Source organism: Globicephala melas, chromosome 17 (assembly GCF_963455315.2).
Source record: "Globicephala melas chromosome 17, mGloMel1.2, whole genome shotgun sequence".
Classification (NCBI taxonomy): domain Eukaryota; kingdom Metazoa; phylum Chordata; class Mammalia; order Artiodactyla; family Delphinidae; genus Globicephala; species Globicephala melas.
This window is the reverse complement of record NC_083330.1, coordinates 32,385,174-32,398,764: the sequence shown is the minus strand read 5'-3', so window position 1 is coordinate 32,398,764 and position 13,591 is coordinate 32,385,174.

Genomic DNA, 13,591 nt, shown 5'->3' with positions numbered 1-13,591 from the left:
ATCATCATGAAACTACCAGCTAAATATCATTTAGAAAATTCAAAGCAAGTAAATTACTGTATTAACTGTCCAACTATGATTATGACTTTCCTCCACTTATAGCTGAACCTAACATAATGATCTGGTCAGTCTGACTAGGAGGATTTATTCATTAATTTACTCAAATGTTCTGAGGTATATTTTGAAGGACTTAAATTATGGTCTGGTTTGTAGGATCCAACAGTAAGGGTGCAGGTTTATCTCCTACAAGCTCTGTGACCTTGCCCAAATGACTTAGCATCTCTGAGCCTCACTTTCCTAATCTGCAAAATGGAAACAATAATAGAACCCAAGTTGTAAAGCTGAAGGAAAAAAAGTAATATGGTAATGTATTTTGGCACAAAAGAGCAGTTACGCTGATGGTCATTATTTGTGAATACTGTTGCTAAGATTATTGAAAACCTGTTGTGTGTTAGGTGCTGTTCAAGGACTAGAATTTTAAGACTGTTCTTCACCTTTATCCCAGTTTTACCTGCAAAGTTCTGCCATGCACTGGAAAAACATACTGGTATTTCTAGGGAAGGGGACCACTCAGGTGACATTTTTGTTTCACCAGGTATATAAAGTATACAAAGGTTATAGTGTATCTTTTAAGTCCTTTGGATGTCTAGTTACCTTTCACTAGAATGATTCTAGTAGATCCTGATAGATACCTGAGACAAGGTCAGGTCAGTGATGTTGGTACCTTTTCTGGCTTAAGAGCATAGGCCAGGGCTTCCCTGGTGGCGCAGTGGTTGAGAGTCCGCCTGCCAATGCAGGGGACACGGGTTCGTGCCCCGGCCCGGGAAGATCCCACATGCTGCGGAGCGGCTGGGCCCCTGAGTCATGGCCGCTGGGCCTGCGTGTCCGGAGCCTGTGCTCGGCAGCGGGGGAGGCCACAGCAGTGAGAGGCCCGCGTACAGCAACAACAACAACAAAAAAGAGCATAGGGCAGAAACACAGGAAGAGAGGTCTTCCTTTTCCACTCCTGTTACTAAGAACCCTCTCGAATAATGACAATCTGAAACAGATCACTACATTGTTCATGTTGTAGAATCAAAGCAGTGTACAAAGCAAAGAGCACTGGCCTCCATTGTACTTGCATTTCACTTGAGATTCACTTTTCTAGACCGTGGAGAAAGCAGATGTTCCAACACTTTCCAGGTACTGGAATATTACAAGCTGGCAATCTCCACCACTGCATGTTTGATCACACCATTCCCTGCAAATGGAATGCTGTTCCATCAAGGTCAGATTGACCAGTGCAAATACCTCATTTTATCGTACAGTCAGGACCAAATTAACTTACTGAAATTCTGCCCAGCTCAGGGTCTACCTTCTCTGTGAAACCTCCTGTGAGATCCCAAGTTACAAATAACTCTATCTTCTTCAGAAGACATTGTATACTATATAAATAGTAATTTACATATAAATATATGTATATGTATGTGTATTTCTTTGTTACATTAAGTTACAGCTCCTGTGGTTTCTCTTCTTAACTAAACTGGACCCCCTTATCATCACAGTGGCCATGTACATCATTGTATCCTCCAAAAAATCCAGATAATAATATCATGGATTCAGTATATAGTTGTTTAATAGAAAACAATTAACTAACCACTGCAGAATACTAGTGTCTCTCAAGGTGTGTTCAGTGGATCATAAATCCTATGAGACAGTCCATGAAGGAAAAGATTTCAAATAAATTTGGGATCTGTTGTCCACTACATCTCCTTATCAGAGACTCATAATTCACAAAACTCGTGAAAAGCTCTGTAGCAAAGAAACTGTTGACTTAGTTTGACCCAGTATTTCTCTTACAAGAGTATCAGTTCTGGAGGTCAAGGACATTTTCCACCTCTAATACAACATCTCTACTGCCTAGTAGAGTGCCTGGCACTTAGTAGACACCTAATAAATATTTGAATAAGTTTCAACATACATTCCCCTTTTAAGCTATAGAAGAAAAACACAGTATATAGTAGATTTTGATTTACTTGGGGAGAATAATAATATGAATAGATAAATTTACACAAATCATTTTGAAGTATATATATTTGACAATACTTTTTTCCACAAATCTACACAATGGCACATTTAGTGGTGGTAGCAAACAAACTACATTTGCTTCTGAAAACTTGCTAAGAAGGATGGCTACTAAAAACTACAACTTGAACCCAAAACAATTGATTTAGTTCATTGGTCCCCACTCCTTAGCAGTTTTAATATAGAAGAAAATAGACGCACATATTTCTTTTCTGCCATAATATGACATCATATAAGGAATGCTATTTTATTAGCTAGAAGTAAGATTTGCTTTTGTTATTTTAGTACATTTGATCACATAAGAATAATTCTAGATTTTTTCCCCTCCTGTGACTCTCACAGCATCCCCATCTAAAATAGACTTTGGAGATTTAGATCAAATGTCATATCAATTGTCCTAGACTGCTTACTATGTGCTTTCACTATAGATTTTAATGTCAATAGAGAAAGGAGAAGGAAAAGTCAGAGGGAAATGAAACAGGTGTAGGCAACACCTCTTTCTACTACCGACATTTCTCAGAATTCTGGGGGAAGTTGCATCTATAAGTGGAAAGTTTTTCACCATGGAACTCACGGTGGTTGAACTTCTCATGAAGAATTTTTTTTCACTACTGAAGAACAATATGTTTGATTTTACCATAACTGAAAAGTTCTCCCATTTCTACTTCTGAGGTTTGCCCTCAAGACTACTGTTTACCTAATGGAAGGGACTCCTATGCATGGAGGAAAAAGTGCACCATTTGAAGGAAAAGCTAAAGGAGTGATATTCAGGTAGCTCCTCATTCCACCAATGAAAACATACACAGAGATTTTCCACTTTACACCTCATTTTCCACCTTATTTTCATGATTTTGAAATGAATATGTAGGGTCTGATGAGTTTGTCAATAGTCTATAATTATTAGTGTTATTAAAATAGAATACAAATGATAAGCCATATGTAAAAATGCTGTGTGAATAAACTGCTATACCCCAAATAATACAAATGAGTGAATGGCAGTAAATACTAAGAGGGATTAACAACATAAAAGATATTAAAAAAATGATGACCGTATTTCATACTTCTGTGTCTTCTTCTCTCTTTTTTTTTTTTATTGCGGTACGCGGGCCTCTCACTGTTGTGGCCTCTCCCGTTGCGGAGCACAGGCTCCGGACGCGCAAGCTCAGTGGCCATGGCTCATGGGCCCAGCCGCTCCGCGGCATGTGGGATCTTCCCGGACCGGGGCACGAACCCGCGTCCCCTGCATCAGCAGGCAGAACACTCAACCACTGTGCCACCAGGGAAGCCCTTCTCTCTCACTCTTACTCAACTCCTCAATAACTAAGAGAATATGCTCACAAATGGTAAGCATGTTTTGGATGTTCGATGTGTGTTTGTGGGAAAGAACAAAAAAAAACCTGCCTCAGTTAGGTCAAATATCATACAAGAGATGAATGAGATTAGAGTTGGGATTGGGATTTGTGTTAGTTACTCAATAGCTAACCAATCACAGATATGACAGTGTAGTGCAATATGCAAATATACTTTTAAACAACTTCTCTTAAGTTATCTACTGTCTGTAAAGACAATCACACTCAACTGCTCTGCACTTAACCCCAGAGCTTCTGAGTTAGAATCTCTTAGAAATAGGTACACGTTTCATTGCTTTGGCAACATTTACATGGCTCTGCATCAGGCAATACAACAGCTAAGATCACACTCTGGGAATTCAGGAAAGGCTAGTGTCCAGTTCTGGTCGTTCTACCACCCAACTGTGATCTAGGGTAAATTCCTGATAAAAAAAAAAAAAAGAAAAGAAAAACCCTGAAGATGCTGAAACAGTATTTCCTACTTCACAGGGTCGTCATGGGGATAAAAGGTCATTAGGATAAAGTGCCTCTCACCCAGGAAACACTGATAAATGCTACTGATGCTACCATCATCATCATCATGACCGATCAAGAACATATTGCCACATGGAAATTCAACATTGCCTGGGCCATTCACAACTTTCCTTTAAAGGACTCATATTCTATGTGGGGTCTTAACACCTTCAAATAACAGAAAATACAAGTCTTTACGCCTTTTTTTCTGTAGCTAATTTTGGCATCTTTCACCTCTGTCCACTTAACTGTTGGTTTAGCATATTCTTGTCACACAAAGAAGCTACTTCCCAAAGAGAGGAACAATGTGTCAAGTGACAAAGACATTGAGTGAAGTCTTTCACATCCTAGATTGCCCACGGTACAGCTCAGCTGGTCTCTGGGTTGGAAGGCCTGGGTCTACTTTGCTCGTCTGTTACAGGGGAAGGGACATGGTCCTTAGTATGTGCTCTGTGAAACAGAGGCAGCTGCGGGTAGAATTATAACACAAGCAGAACTGGCTTCAATTCTTCCTTCTTAGGTCTTTTTCTTCTTGTTCAGCTGTTCAAGGAACTTGCCTGCCCTCTGTCCCTGCCAGGACGATGTTACAGCTGCCTGGATAAGTAGGTCACCATTGTATATCAGGAAAGGTCTTATTTGTAATCATCAGGAACCAGATACGGCTAATTTGAGCAGAAAAGGAAACTTTTGGAAGTTTATGGTTAGGTCTCAGTAACTAGACTAAACAACCGAAAGCCAAGGCTATGCTATTGCAATTATAGGATCAGGCCAAAGTGATGTTATAAGTCCTAGCTGGCCTTGCTACCAAGCAGGAACAGGAAACAGGAGGTTGACCCAGCACTGCTGGCCTTGCTTCTTTACATCATTTATTTGTAATTCAAAATCCAAGAGAGGGGTGCAGTTGGCCAACCCGAGGTCGCCCGACTGTTTTCCATCTGTAAGGGAGACTGAGCATGTGAGTAAACAGTGTATCTGACATGTTCAGCTTGTATAACGAGAGGAAGGCTCTGTTTCTCACCAAGACCCACAAAGTGGAAAATTCCCCAGAGAAAGGAATTTCAGACCAGATGCTTGGAAAGTTAAAAACAACAACAACAAACAAATGCAGATGTGGAATTAAAGACATGGAGTCATTAAGAACCTCTATGTGGAGTGATTCAGACCTGAGTTCACATCTGGAGCAAGCTACTCAATCTTGCTGAGCTTCAATTTTCTTTAAAGGAAACAACGTGGAAGATGATATCCACATGTAAATTGTGGTACACATGAAGGAGGGTAGTACAGTATATGATGCCTGGCACATCCTATGCATTTGCTAAAACTACTAGTAGTACTATTATTATTGTTACTTATTATACAGTTTATTGTAGAAATTAACAGGGAGAGTATTAATAAATGTTAATACAGTGCTAAGTGTCACATTTATGATCTCAACTAATTATTTGTTGATTCAACAAACATTCCACATATCAGAAAATAACCTGTGTGTGTGTGTATATATATATATATATATTTTTTTTTTTTACAGAAGAAAAGAAACCCTGAGGCTTAGAAAGTGTAAACAATGTACCAAAAGTCACTCATTTAAGAGGTAATGCAATATTATTCAGCCTTAAAAAAATGAAGGAGATCCTTTCATTTGTGACAATATAGATGAAACAGGAGTGCATTATGCTGATGAAATAAGCCAGACAGGATAAATACGAATGATATCATTTATATATGGAATCTAAAAAGAAAAAAAGCCACACTCATAGAAACAGAGTAGAAAACTGGTTGCCAGGAGCTGGGGTGTGGGTGGGGAAAAGAGGGGAAGACTGGTAAAAGGGTACAAACTTTCAGCTGCAGGATGAATAAGGTCTGAGGATCTACTGTATAACATAGTTACTACAGTCAATAATACTGTATTGTATAACTAACATTTTCTGAGAGAATAGAACTTAAGTGTTCTTACCAAAAAAAGAAAAAAAGGAAAAAGGTGTCATAAGCTGTTAAGATGTATTAATTAACGTGATGGGAAGGATCCTTTTACAACGCATATGTATATCAGATCATCATGATATACTCTTCGACTATCTTACAATTTTGTCAATTATTCCTCAATAAAACAGAAAAAAAAAGAGGTAATAAAGAAGAGACTCCAATCCAGGATTATCCAGCTCAAAAAACTACACTCTTAACCACTACAATATAGTATCCATCCATATGTTGTAACTGTAAAATGCTTAACACAAAGGAAACGTTAAATAAATGGTATTTATTGTAACTCTAATGCTTACTAGATATTAGTTATGTGGTATGCTTTACTTCTAACTACAAGGGTATAAGGTGCAAATTCTTGCTACAGAACATAAAAGCCCCTGTGGTACCCTGTAGGATAAACACAGTACCTGTAAATCTCTCATCTCTCAACCCAGAGTCTCCTCAAGTTGGAGGTCTTTACCCCCTTTATAATGTGGGAATAATGCCTTTCCCACATTTGCACTGGGCATGAAAATCCATACTTCCAGGTGTATACTGAACCTCCACTTAGCTCCTCGTCACCTTGGAATCACCAGACCAAAGATCATTTGTTCCATTAATATAAATGACGTAGGGATAGAAGTACAGAATATACAGAGAGTGTTGGAGGAATCCAAACAACAAGTCCTCCACTCTCAAAACAAATTTTAGAGTTCCAAAAGTAAAGAGCAATGTTTGGAAATAAAACTAAAAATGAAACTAACATCTACAATTAGCCAAGTATTTATTATGGGCCAGGCTACTTACTAGGCACTTGATAAACATTACAGCTCATCTTCCTGCAGTCCTTCAAAGCATATAATATTGTTTCTATTATATAGAGAAGAAAATTGTATCTAAGCAGGTTAGTGATTAGCCCAAGACCACAGGGCTAGGCTGTAAGAAAAGAAGGCCAAAATGGTGATGGATGTTATAACTAGAAGATTATGGCTAATCAAATAAAAATATTCAAAATGGTCCAAATGTATTATTAGGATTTCTTTAGAATAACTTGGGTGCCTTAGTGAATACAGTAGTGGTAGGCACTACAGCCTCTTTAATTTGCTAATCATACAAATCTACTTTAATATTCTTGGTGACAAGGAGCTAACTACTGATAAGACAGCTTCTTCAGTTTTGGGGCTACTCCAGGGTGAAATGCCGGAACGTCTTACTGCCTGCAATGTTACCTAGTTCTACCAGGGGGAATAAAGCAGAACAAGTAGCCACTGTTCTTGACAAATGGATACAGTTTCAGTTTTTCAAACTATGAGTGTCAGATTCATTCACTGTATCAGATAGATCTGTCAAATGGCTTTGCCCATTTACTAATGGATGGCACACTGCAGACACACGTTGGGTCAAAGGACTCAATGTCACCTCATTGATACTGTCATCAATATAATTTGTATTGGCATTTTGTCTCACCCTGACTTTAAGGACTCTGTGAGGAGATCCAAGTCTCCAGACCATGGACTGATCACCTCTGCTTGACACAGTATTCTCTGCTCATTTCCAGAGGGGACCAAGGATGAGCTCTTGTACTTCTGAGTCTATTCACCCTACCTGGCAACACATACTAGCTGGGCTGATTGGATCAAGCAGGAGCCCCAGAGTTTAAATTTCCAGCTGCATTGGAGGAAACAGAGGCTATGCCCCAATCCCATAACCCCTCACTTCTTACTGCTAGCCTATCCTAGGCTGTTCTTGCTGATAGGAGTACTTCATGCTAAAAATTAATTTTGCTTACCTGATGGCAGTCACACAACCTCAAATGCCATTTTTATAAATAAGGCAACCACCAATGGAGTGTGATTTAGGGTTTTTTCTTCTGTAGACCCTGTCTACCCTATAAAATCTCCCATTACTGCATCATGGAGACTATAATCCCTTTCCGAGGGAATAGATTCTTTCCAACCATAAGATGAAATAAGAACTTACATTTCCATACTGCCCAAAAGGAAATACATTGATTACAAAATGCAGGAGAATGACTGATTTTCCACATTTGTTGTGTTCATTAAAGGGTTTTTGAATAGACTTGACAGTATTAAAGAAGCTCAACACACACAAAATAAAAATTAATAAATGAAGAGAAAAAAATTGCATTTACAACAAACAACAAAATAAACACATTGATATATAAAAGGTTGTTATACATCGATGAAAAATGGATGCCATAAAGTCACAAACTAAAAAGTATTAACAGCCAATAAAGATATGAAAATATGTTCAACCTTGCTATTATTAATCAAAGAAATACAAATAAAATAATTCAGGTGTCATATTTTACTGACTAGAATGACAAAGTTTTAAAAAACTTGATAATACTTGTATTGATAGTGATAATACTGGTATTGATATTGATAATACTGGTACTGATGAGTGTGTGTAAGAAACCACATTGGATGTTAAATTCTTGGTAGAAATAAAAAGCACGGTAACCTTTCTGGAAGACAATATGTCAGTATGTACCAGAACTGACAACCAGCCATTCAAGTTCTAGAAGTCCATTCTAAGGAAATAAACAAATGCTCAAAGACATATGAACAAGGATGCTTGTCTCATTGTTTAGCAAAGCAAAACAGGAATAATCTAAATGTTGAACAGTAGGGACTGGTTAAATAAATAATAGAATGCTGTTCAACCATTAAAAATGATGCTGCAGATTTTTATTAGGTGATGAGTAATCATACTTATATTACTAAATAAAAATGTTATAGAACTGTTTTGTAGTTTGATATAATAATTAAAGGTATTTTATACTTGCACTGTATTTATATGCACCCCGTCACAAAAAAGTTTCAAAAGATACCCTCAAAAATGTTACAGAGATGACTTATCAGAAATGGGATTTTGAGTTATTTTTCCTTTTTTCTTTAAATCCTCTCAATTTTGGAGTTTCTGCAATGAGCCTGTATTATTTTTACAATTGAAAATATTTAAATTTACAACAAAAGGATCTAAATTCCTCCAGTTTTCCATTTATTTTCTACCCTGGCTCAGGGTATTTGTGTAAAAAAAAAAAAAAATCAGCTTATTTTCTCTTTTGTATCAATCTAAATTTACTTTTCATAAGTTAACATTTTAGTCTGGCAAAAGTTTCACACAGGAAAATTGTTAAGGTCTGAGTATTCTATTATCTTTAAGAGCACTGGAAACTTTGAAATTATTTCTTTCAGAATTTTCATGTAATACTGAAAGGCGGGGGGAGGAGGTAGCAAAATGAAGGCAAATAGATAGTAGTAGTCAACTTCAATTAAGAAAAAGCAACAAGAGGCAGTTTGTACTCTTTTGATACGGTAGAAGCCCCATGTGTCAACTCATGCTAAAAAATGTATATATACACACACATATATGTTTGTGTGTATTATATGTATATGTGACACACACACATAATTAATCCACAGTCTTAGGCTAATCACTCATTGTGGCAGAAACAACGAGCTGTTGACTACACTTTAATTAGCTCCTGCAGCCTGCAGAGGCATCACTAGGACCAAGATAGGAACAACATTCTCCATCTCCGCTTGCATCTGGGTATGGTTCTATCCCAAAGAATGTGACCAGAGGTGACCTGAAGAGTTTATGTCTGAAGGATAACGAGTTGATAATTGTAGCTTGCAGCTTCCTCTCTCCTTTCCTTTTTAGGACAAACGTAGAGCCACTCGATGAAGGTGGTGGGTTCCTGAATAACTGAGCAGAAAACTGACCCTCAGACAACCAAAGTCCATACTACACTCCGGAGTGAGTGAGAAATGAACTGTCCATGTGTTGCTCCACTGAGGTTTAAGGTTTATTATTTAGTGTTTAACTAACGCATTTTTTCTTTAAACCTCAGTTGCCTTCTCTGTAAAATAAAGTCTTTGAAAAGGATCCACTGTAAGTTTTTTCCATTGCTTATGTTTTTATCTTAGTTTTTAATTCTCAGAAACATTGCGCGCATTTTACCTTTTAAGTTAGTAAGTCTACTTTTTTTCCCACAAAGACGGGTTCTTCAAGTTATGGAGAAGTCATAGCAGACTGTTGCTTCAGTTTAAGATACGCATTCACATATGAGATGAGAAGGGTGAGGACCCAGAGAAACGCCTTTGACAGAGGGGAGTGAGAGCATACTGAAGAATGTTTAGTAATAAAGGTTTCAGATGGGAGAAACGGATGGGTTACATCTAACAGATTTGCTCAAAGGAATTCTGGAAAAGCAAATATGTGAAAATGTATAGCAAAGACATGAAATGCCTTTTGGTCCCTAAATGGATTTCATTTCAAAGACGTGCATATTGCAAATACATGTACCATAACACTTCTCTGTCCACTTCTAGAATTTTCTAAAGCCTGACAGAACATCTGCAGAGAGAGGATGTCATTCCAAGATAATCGACTGCAAGTGACTAAATTAAGATAAAAATGTCCTTAACCTTGAACAGTTTTTAAAGAGATTTTAGAAGAAAGGAGCCCTCCAGGGGGTTGTATAACTATATAATTGTACCCTTTCTAAAAGGCTATTTACAGATACATAATGTTTCCCCTCCATTCTTTAAAGTAAAATATAGGATTAAAAAAATAGTTTGGGGATAATATTTGTTTGGGACTGCAGGCACTGCTAATCAGTACCACTCTCTCCTTATTCCTTACTATCAGAGCCCTGGTTTAGGAGACCCCATTATCCTTAAGGCTAAGGTGGCCAGTTTAAAATCCGAGCTGATGAGATCTAAGTGCAAGTCGGCTGACCACCTGTGGTAAAAAATTTGCTCTCTGAGTTAGACACTGACTTTTTTTTCTTACTTAATTTCTTTTTTTTTTTTCCTTTTCTTTCTTCCTGCCCAAATTGTTGGAACACTATTGGAGATTCTGGGGTCACTTTGAAGCTATGTGGACGTGCTAGAGATGTGGAAGCTGGAAGAGCGAAGCAACCCAGTCCCCTGGTGATGCCCTTCAGCAGCTGGACTAACGCTAGAGGGACTATCTCCAAACTTCCTGCTACCCGTGGAAAGTAAGGTAAATCACTCATTCACTTTCTGTTACCTACTAACTGATCCAGAACTCTAACCTCAGGGTTCTAGAACCCTTCTCAGTATCCCATAGTCATACTCATGTTCCGGACTCCTGATCATCAGACTTGCTTACAGCAGATGTATGGGGAGGGCGGGCTCTTCTGGAAGCCCTCATACTTCCTCCCCTACCCCCACCACACACAAATAATGATCTTTATGTCCACTCATCCTTCTATCTACACTCAGAGGCCAGGGCCCCCAGGAAGGCTTCACTGACAACCCTTTACTCCTCTCTACAAGCAGAAAGGGCAGAGGTGTGGGCTCTGGAATCAGACTTCCTAGACTTGAATTCTTAATCTGTTACTTACCAGTTTAGGACGTGGGCAAAGTAGTTACCTTCTCTGGACACCCCTGTAAAAGAGGAACACTAAGTAGCACCTATGTACCTTACTGAAAGGATTAAATGAGCAAATGCAGGTAAAGTTCTTATAATTTTTTCTTGGGTCAATCAATTCTAGCTGCTATTGTTACCTTTGGCTAATTTAGGGCAGAGTCCCTTTGCCCTCCTTTGGTTCTCTGGGCCCGTCTCATTCACAACACACACACTGCATACTGCATTCACAACACACATTACCGCATACTGCAGAGTTTTGAACGGCTGTTCTCAAAATGTGCTCCCTGGGCCAGCAATATCAGCCACACCTGGGAACTGGTTAGAACTCTGGCACTGGAGCCCAGCAATCTGTGTTTTAACAATATTCTCAGGCAAATCTGATGCACACTAAAGGTTGACGACAACTGAGAACATCTGTCTCAGACTCTCCTGGAGGCATTCACCAAAAATAGAGTTACAGGACCTTACACCTGACCAGCTGGAGAAGGGGTCTAGTAATTGCCCTGGTTATCATGCTTGTCATGATTTTTCAGCACATAAATGTTTGAGAATCACTGCCATTTTGAATGTGTGTTTCACTTGTCTGTTTTTCCAGTGGACTTTACTTCCTTGCAAGGAAGGTTTGTGAAGATTTGTTGCTGTTGTTTGCATTATTAGTTTTACTATGCTAATTCTAGAATCTCTGGTGCATAGTGCAATCTCAGGCAGGAAGTAGTGGCTCATTAAAACAGGTATCCCAAAAGTCTTAGTAGAACTTCAAGATTAATTCCTTCAGGAAGAGGTAAAATTGTCATTAGATGCAGATGATATGATACTATATAGAGAAAACTCTAAAGACTCTACATGAAAACTACTACAACTGATAAACGAATTCAGCAAGGTAGCAGAATACAAGATTAACATACAGAAATTGGTTGCATTTCTTTATACCAACAATGAAATATCGGAAAGGGAATGTAAAAAAACAATGCCTTTTAAAATCACAACCCCCAAAATAAAATACTTAGGAATAAACCTCACCAAGAAGGCAAAAGACTTATATGCTGAGAACTGTAAGACATTAATAAAGGAAAGTGAAGATGATTCAAAGAAATGGAAAGACATCTCATGTTCTTGGGTTGGAGGAATTAATATTGTTAAAATGCTCATACTACCCAAAGCAATCTACAGATTTAATGCGATCCCTATCAAATTACCCATGACATTTTTCACGCAATTAGAACAAATAATCCTAAGATTCATACAGAACCATAAAAGACCCAGAATTGCCAAAGCAATCCTGAAGAAAAAGAACAACGTTGGAGGCATAGCCACCCCAGACTCAGACAGTACTCCAAAGTCACAGTAATCAAAACAGCGTGGTATTGGCACAAAAACAGACATATGGATCAACGGAACAGAATACAGAGCCTAGAAATAAATCCACACACCTCAGTTAATCTTTGACAATTAATCTTTGACAAAGGAGGCAAGAATATATAATGGGAAAAAGACAGTCTCTTCCGCAAGTGGCGTTGGTAAAGTTGGACAGCCTTATATAAACCAGTGAAGTTAGAACACATCCTTTCACCATACACGAAAATAAACTCAAAATGTCTTAAAGACTTAAACATAATACATGACACCATAAAACTTCTAGAAGAGAACATAGGTAAAATATTCTCTGACATAAATCATACCAATGTTTTCTTAGGTCAGTCTCCCAAGGCAATAGAAATAAAAATGAAAATAAACATAGGGGACCAAATCAAACTTACAAGCTTTTGCACAGCAAAGGAAACCATAAACAAAATGAAAAGACAACCTACAGAATGGGAGAAAATATTTGCAAATGATGCGACCAGCAAGGGCTTAATTTCCAAAATATACAAACGGCTCATACAACTTGATGACAATAAAAGCAAACAACCCAATCAAAAAAATAGGCAGAAGACTTAAAGAGACATTTCTCCAAAGAAGAAATACAGATGGCCAATAGGCACATGAAAAGATGCTCAACACTGCCAATTATTAAAGAAATGCAAATCAAAACTACCATGAGGTACCACCTCACACCAGTCAGAATGGCCATCATTAAAAAGTCTACAAATAACATATGCTGGAGAGGGTGTGGAGAAAAGGGAACCCTCCTACAACACTGTTGGTGGGAATGTAAGTTGGTGCAGCCACTGTGGAAAACACTATGGAGGTTCCTCAGAGAACTAAAAATAGACCTACCATATGATCCAGCAATCCCACTCCTGGGCGTATATCCAGACCAAACTATAATTCAAAAA